The sequence below is a fragment of the Seriola dumerili genome, unplaced genomic scaffold (genome assembly GCF_002260705.1).
Source record: "Seriola dumerili isolate Sdu_G_001 unplaced genomic scaffold, Sdu_1.0 BDQW01000011.1, whole genome shotgun sequence".
Lineage (NCBI taxonomy): Eukaryota > Metazoa > Chordata > Actinopteri > Carangiformes > Carangidae > Seriola > Seriola dumerili.
Genome location: NW_019174266.1, coordinates 2,055,896 through 2,062,739, shown reverse-complemented (window position 1 = coordinate 2,062,739; position 6,844 = coordinate 2,055,896).

The following is a 6,844-nucleotide window of genomic DNA, read 5'->3' as shown; positions in this document are numbered from 1 at the left end:
TTTTTATGCCCTACTATAATATGACTTTTTTTTGCCTTTTTATACTATGACGTTTTTATGACTTTTCATGCCTTACTATACTATGACGTTTTTATGACTTTTTATGCCTTACTATACTATGACTTTTTTATAACTTTTTATGCCTCACTACACAATGACTTTTTTGACTTTTTATGCCCTACTATACCATGACTTTTTTTTTACTTTTTATGCCTTACTATACTATGATGTTTTTATGACTTTTTATGACTTAATATACTATGACTTTTCATGACTTTCTATAATATGACGTTTTTATGAATTTCTATGCCTTACTATACTATGACCTTTTTTGACATTTTTATTTTTCACTAAACTATTGTAAGGTTTTAGTGAGGATGTGAACCCACAAAGCAGAACACATTGAAGAATTCTTTTTATTTTATATTGTTGGGAGTTGTGGAGCAGTGCAGGCAGGTGTGATGAAGAGGCAGGAATCTTCTAAGTTGAATTAGTGAACCAAAATCCAAACTGACAAGATGAGATTGAAGCCGAGCGTGGCAGGCGGCAGGGTGGCAGGAGAATGAACCTAAGGCACAGGATTCTCACTGTTAATGAACAATTCAACAAGACACAGAGCAAAAAAGTTTTCCAAAAAGGCAAAGCCTGGCAATAGCATAATACAGAACAATCTTGCGATGAGTGAAGAGTTGAGCCGCAGGTGATTGTGGAGTTGATTGTGTGATGAACAGCAGGTACGGATGGAGACTGGAGGGAGCAGGATCTAGGAAGCCACACCAAGCTAAACACACACAGACAAACAGATGCAAACTGGGGACAAACAACCAAAAGAAGGAAGGGAACACAGCGGAACACAAGGAAAAAAGAAAGAAAAGGACCACAAGGTCCTAATCCTAACAACGATGACGTTTTTATGCCTTACTATATTATGATGTTTTATACCTTACTATACTATTACTTTTTTATGCCTTACTATACGACTTTTTTTTATTTATTTATTTTTTTATCCCTTATCACATACTATGACGTTTAATGCCTTACTATATAATGACGTTTTATTTTCACATTTTTATGCATTACTATATAATGATGTATTTTGACATTTTTGTGTCTTATTATTCTGTGTTTTTTTTTTTTTTTGACATTTTTATGCCTTACTTTACTATGGCATTTTTTTTTAAACATTTTTATACCTTATTATATAATGACATATTAATGCCTTACTATACTATGAGGTTTTTTTTTAACATTTTTTATGCCTTACTATACAGTGATGTTTTTTTTAAACATTTTTATACCTTATTATATAATGACATATTAATGCCTTACTATACTATGATGTTTTTTTTAAACATTTTTTATGCCTTACTATACAGTGATGTTTTTTTTAAACATTTTTTATGCCTTACTATACTCTGACGTCTTTTGACATTTTAATACCTTACTATACAGTGATGTTTTTTTTAAACATTTTTTATGCCTTACTATACTCTGACGTCTTTTGACATTTTAATACCTTACTATACAGTGATGTTTTTTTTAAACATTTTTATGCCTTATTATACAATGACATATTTATGCCTTACTATACTATGACTTTTTTTTTTTTTTTTATGACATTTTTATGCCTTATTATACTTTGACGTTTTTCGACATTTTATGCCTCACAATACTATGACATTTTTTTTAAACATTTATATGCCTTACTATACGTTTTACGCCCTACTATGACGTTTTTTGACGTTTAATGCCTTACCATGCTATAACATTTTATGCCTTATGATACTATGACGTGTTTATGCTTTGCTATACTTTGATGTTTTTTGACATTTTTATGCCTTATTATAATGTGACATTTTCATGCCACACTATACAATTACTTTTTTATGCCTTACTATACTACGACATTTTTCGACATTTTGTGCCTTACTATACTATGACATTTTATGCCTTACTGTATCATGAGGTGCTTTGACATTTTTATGTCTCACTATACTATGGCATTTTTTACATTTTTGTTCCTTACTATACAATGACTTTTTTATGCCTACTATATTATTTTCTGCTTTACTGTACTATAATGTTTTTTGACAATTTTATGCCTTTCTATAGTATGACACTTTTTTTATATTTTTATGCATTAATATAGTATGAAGTTTCGTGACATTTAGTATAGTATGATGTTTTCTTTTAACATTTTCATGCCTTACTATACTATGACGTTTTATGCTTTCCTATACTATGATGTTTTTATGAGTTGAGTTCTCATTGCTCCAGAGACAAGAAGTTTCCAAATTGCTGGACAATCACATCACCTGTTGTTAAACAGATTAACACAAAAACACAATTAATGAATGTAATGCAAAAATTGAGGTGTTATACAGCTGCTTCTCCATCCTGCCAGAATGTATTGGAGAGGCGTGTTAGCATTGTCCAAGATGTCCTGAATCTTACATTGCACGTGTCTCTCCACAAGTGAGTCCAGAGCACAGACCCTGCCTTTTTGAGCAGCTTGTTCAGTCTCCTTGTGTTCATGTCTGACATGCTGTTGCCCCAGCAGACCGCAACCTGTGTGAGCTACCCAATTAGGACACCTGTTCTCGTGCTGCTCTTCAGCCAAGCTAAGTAAAAAAAAGAAAAATTAAAAAGAAAATGCTGTAATTCAATTTGTATTTCACATACTCATGGGCATTCTATGAGCATGTTAAAATCAAAATTGAGAAGCCCAATTTATTGACAATTAATTTTCAAAGACTTAACCTGCTCTACAGTGACAATTTTCAATATTCAATACAATAAGCAAACAGCACCCACACACATTACATTTATATGTCACTACGCTCTTTTGGGGTCAAAATGAAAATGAAAATGCAATCTGTCAGTCCTCTCATCAAGGCAAGTCGTCAGTTAGGATGTCATTCCACAACATAGTTTGTGACATAAATTGCACTTCAGCGATTAGTTTTTTTTTTAAAAAGGGTCGGGAGATCTGACAGGGAAAGGTATGAGGCCACATGCCTAAAACTGACTGCACAGTTTTAATAATACTCTCTACTACAGGTTTGTTGTTGGTGAAATAATAGACTGATTCCCCAATTAATCTTAGTACAAACACACCAGGAAGTACACATTTTTAACATTATACAGGAACTATTATGCAATCAGACCCAGTGGGTTTCCATAAGCATCTGCCTGCCACAGATCAGTAAGAACATCTCTATCTTAGATGGTGAATTGAGATGCCACTGGATGGGTGGTGGGTGGCGGATGGGGGGCACTCTCTAGTGAGCTGCACTTTGGAGGGTTCAGTCAATTAACCTGCTGTCAGTTAGCTGTAAAGCAAGTGCTTTTTTTTCTCTCCACTCTGTCTGTCGCAGTCATGGTGAGTGGTGGCCCTGTGCTCTCTGTCCAACCGGGCTCCCGCTCCCCTCAGCCAGGGACGGCTCCACCCAAAGGTGCTTACCATTCATAGCCTGGCACCGCGCAGGTCGCCAGAGAAGTGATGGAGTGACTCCCTCAGCAACAGCTCTCATCTACTGTATAGATGAAGAGGGGGAGGAGAGGAGGGGAGAGAGGGCGGATACAGCAAATGTCTATGCATTAATGGACGGACTTAACAGCACACAATTGTAAATTGCTTTTCCAATCAGCTCTAATTTAACTTAAAGAGATGTCTTAGTCTTGCTGATAGATTTGTTGGTTTAGAGCAGCAGAAGAGAGATAGTGGTTTGGCATCAGTTCAGCAAAACAGAAAGTAACTTCAGCAGTCCCCAGCCACCTCCTCCTCCGCCACCACCACCTCCTCCTCCCCTTCCTGCCACCAGCAGTCAAATCGATCAATTTCTCCTCTTTCTATCGACATTTCAGGAAAACCCAAGGCAGCCTGATTGAAATGCAAGAGGCAACAAATACAAGTGCTCCGACACAGGCTGAGAATTAATACATAAACTATGTGCATGTTGTTCATGTTAATATAGCATGGATTAAGCTGCTTAAATGCTTTATCGACATCCTGACCAATCAATAGATGTATAATTAAAGAGTGCAGCTGAGCCAGTGACAAGGCAAACGGCAACGCCACTGTTGACCTGTGGTCAGATGGAGCAGCTAAGTGTTTATTTAACCCTGTGTCATGGTGCGTGTGTGTGTGTAAACATATGTGTGTATATTTAATGTATTTAAATGACCTGGTGACCTTCCCTACTGACAGAAGTCAGTGATAACAGTTACAAATTCAAATTACCTCACTTTATGTTCAAGTAATTGATTAATTTGGAAATTATGTCGAGAGAATAACACAAACAGGAATATTGTTTTCTGCTAATGGCCAAAGCTAGTTAGCATAGCTAAAGGTGTTTAATGTACTGATGTCTGCTGTAGGAGAAGCCTGCACCAGCATGCAAATGAACTGCCTATGTGCCCCTTTTAGCCCACCACTTATATAACTTTCCCCTCCTCTCTGTAAATTGCAGATTCAGATCTAAAGAGGAAGTCTCAATATACCAATAGATGTAAAAATAAATGTTTTTTTTTTTTTTTTTTTTTTAAAATAAGAGTGGGCAGTTCACTATCCCCAAGTATGAATTTTTCATAGAGCTCCTGAAAGAACGAATAAGGTGGAGAAAAATAAGATGCAGCGGCAGGAGATGTAATAAAGATACATAGAGGGATGTAATGCAGCGTGTGCATTTACAGACAAGTGAGAATGTTTGAGCCAGGCTAAAATCGATTTATTGTTTGCTGTGTATTTTCATTTCTCCACTGGCTAAATGGATAAATGAAGAGGCAAATCCTGTCACTGTGTCATGTCAGGATATTTCCTGCTCGATGGCTGATTGTAATAACCATAATAACCATACTGTGTGTACATAGTACTTTGTGTTTTAAATGTTTTAAAGGCCGTCTTAAAGCAATAATCCCCTGTACAACCACAACTAGTCATTTCTACACTCTGTTTGGCATGTTCAGGCCAGCTGTTTTCCAAGTTCTTTGTGTTAAGCTAAGCTAACTGTCCTAGCAATATCAGAGCTCATCTAAAGAGGAGGTACAAAGCAGGTCTTAAATGTGTCCTGAAGCCAGGCCATTAGCTGTTTAATATGTGATTGTTCAAAGCGTGAAGCTCGACTGAATGATTTATGGAGACTAGGGAGCAAAAAAAAAAAAAAAATACACAACCAACACTACATCACTCACATAAGCTATAGCTAACTTGTTAGCAAACAGTTACTATTCACTACTATAGTCTATTTATGCATTCTGCACACACAGAGCAGCATTAATTTAGAGTTGTGTTTCTCACATGTAAGTCTCCCTCACTCTCTTAGTTCTGGTCTGGTCTCCAGCTTGTGAGTAAAATACACATTCTGGTTCTTTAGCTGCAGTTTCCCACGCTATTTGCATCACTGTCTCCACATGCACTTCTACATGTGAAAAACACACACCTGAGTTCACGGCCCTTCTCCAGGGCTTGCTAAAAGGCATTCTCTGTAATGTGGGAAATCAATAACATTGACCGAATTGTAGCACATCACAAAGTAACCCTTGCAACCCTTGAACGTCAGATAACTGATACTACATAACACTATAAGAGTATCCAGGGAGGGCTTTCCTCTTTAATATAGTAAATCTAATGGCAGCAGGCCAGACTTGGGTAATTTGGTGGACTGGATCCTGATTCAAATGGCAGTAAGTGTGCTAGAATTGGACATCAGGGCTGTTTTAGGATGCTGCGCCTGGCAAGAAACAACTTGAGAGCCGAGTAAAAACCAATTAAACCATCAGCCGTCCACCACGACCTTCACACACCCGCTCTGACCAGCGCCATTAATTTTCTGTCACAACTTATTAAGCGATAACATTTATCAATTAGGCAAACAGATTTTAATTGGAGAGGGCACGCAGCCCAGAGGCACAGCCATACACAAGTGCCAGGCCCATTTAGAAAAAATACTCAACATAAATGAATTCTTGAAAAGACCTTGTATATCAGGAGGTGTCAGCAGATGCGCTGGTCTCTAATGTGCTTGTTTATCACTGCGTATAGAGAATGTAGATAATAAGTTGAGCAGGCAGCTGGCCTTTATTAAAAAAACATGCATCCACAATCAGCTGTTCAACAGCTTGAGATGCCATTATCCCCTCAGAGGCTGGTTATGAGAAAAGACAGGTTCTAACAGAAAACTCCCTCTGAAGAAACAGAAAGAGCTTCATTTGAAAATAACACATCGTACATCTTCCCCCAGGAATATAGACTATGGATACGTGCACACTACAACGTTTTCACTAAAACTAATTTTAAAACAAAAACCATCTCTGACAGATGACCGTTTTACCTCCGTATCAGAGTATGATCTCTGTCCTTACTATCACACCTGAAAACACATATCACATGACCATTCACATACACTGGGCCAGGTTTGTGCATGCCGGTGTAAACAGGAAGCAGATTATCTACTCTGCAGTTGGTTAGTTGCAGAAAATAAAAAACGAGGAGTAGCATTAAATTGCATAATTTAGTTACACAACAGCTGCTACCAAAGACAACAAGCTCAACAATGCTTGTAATTTGTTACCCATGTTGCATTCAGAACTAGCGGTTGTGATCGATAAGTCTCTGGAGTCTGAGTTTTATCACCAGGCGTAAACGTGGCAAAGATGACGCATTTTAAAACTAAAACGTATTAGTGTGGATGTAGCCTATAATAAGTAGAGGTCTTTAAATTTCTAGTTGCTGAGTTGATGTTTAGGTTTGAGTGGAAAGCTGCAGAAAGTTAAAATATTCCGTGTTATGTAAAAGCAGACCTAAAGGGATGCTGTTTCTCATTTAAACATTAAGCTTATGTTA